Here is a 524-nt window from a genome sequence, read left to right as displayed (position 1 = left end):
TCAACTTCTTATGTATATGAACTACTTAGACAAGTTCTTCTGTTTTACTTTGATTAACTCCAAACACCAAGTTCTAAAATCCTCCTTTTAGTGTATGACCTATAATGGTAGAATGATAATCACTTATTTTTATTACTAAACTATATTATGTCCACAAGAGACTAGGTTGTCACACCCTAATCTTGGCTACTCTAATATTGAAGTAGTAATGAATATAAGATCTTAAGAAAAGCATACTTAACTTGGCAAATAAACTAAGTAGTACAACTACTTCTTAGTTTATTTGTTAAGTGTTTGAGATGAGTAATTTTCAATGACTTGAAATCGGTTTTTAGGTGATCAATCTAAATAGAGCATTAAGAACTTCTCAAACAAATAAAATTAACCAAAGCACCAACTTGAATGATTAAAATTCAAATTTAGAATAAAAGAAGAAGAAGAAATACATAATCAACTTTCAAAAGAAATTGTTAGGAGAATGAGCCATCCATCCAAGGATTGGATGCTTTAAGTTCTAACTGAGA

The sequence above is a fragment of the Lupinus angustifolius genome, chromosome LG11 (assembly GCF_001865875.1).
Source record: "Lupinus angustifolius cultivar Tanjil chromosome LG11, LupAngTanjil_v1.0, whole genome shotgun sequence".
NCBI lineage: Eukaryota > Viridiplantae > Streptophyta > Magnoliopsida > Fabales > Fabaceae > Lupinus > Lupinus angustifolius.
This window is presented reverse-complemented; position numbering follows the sequence as displayed.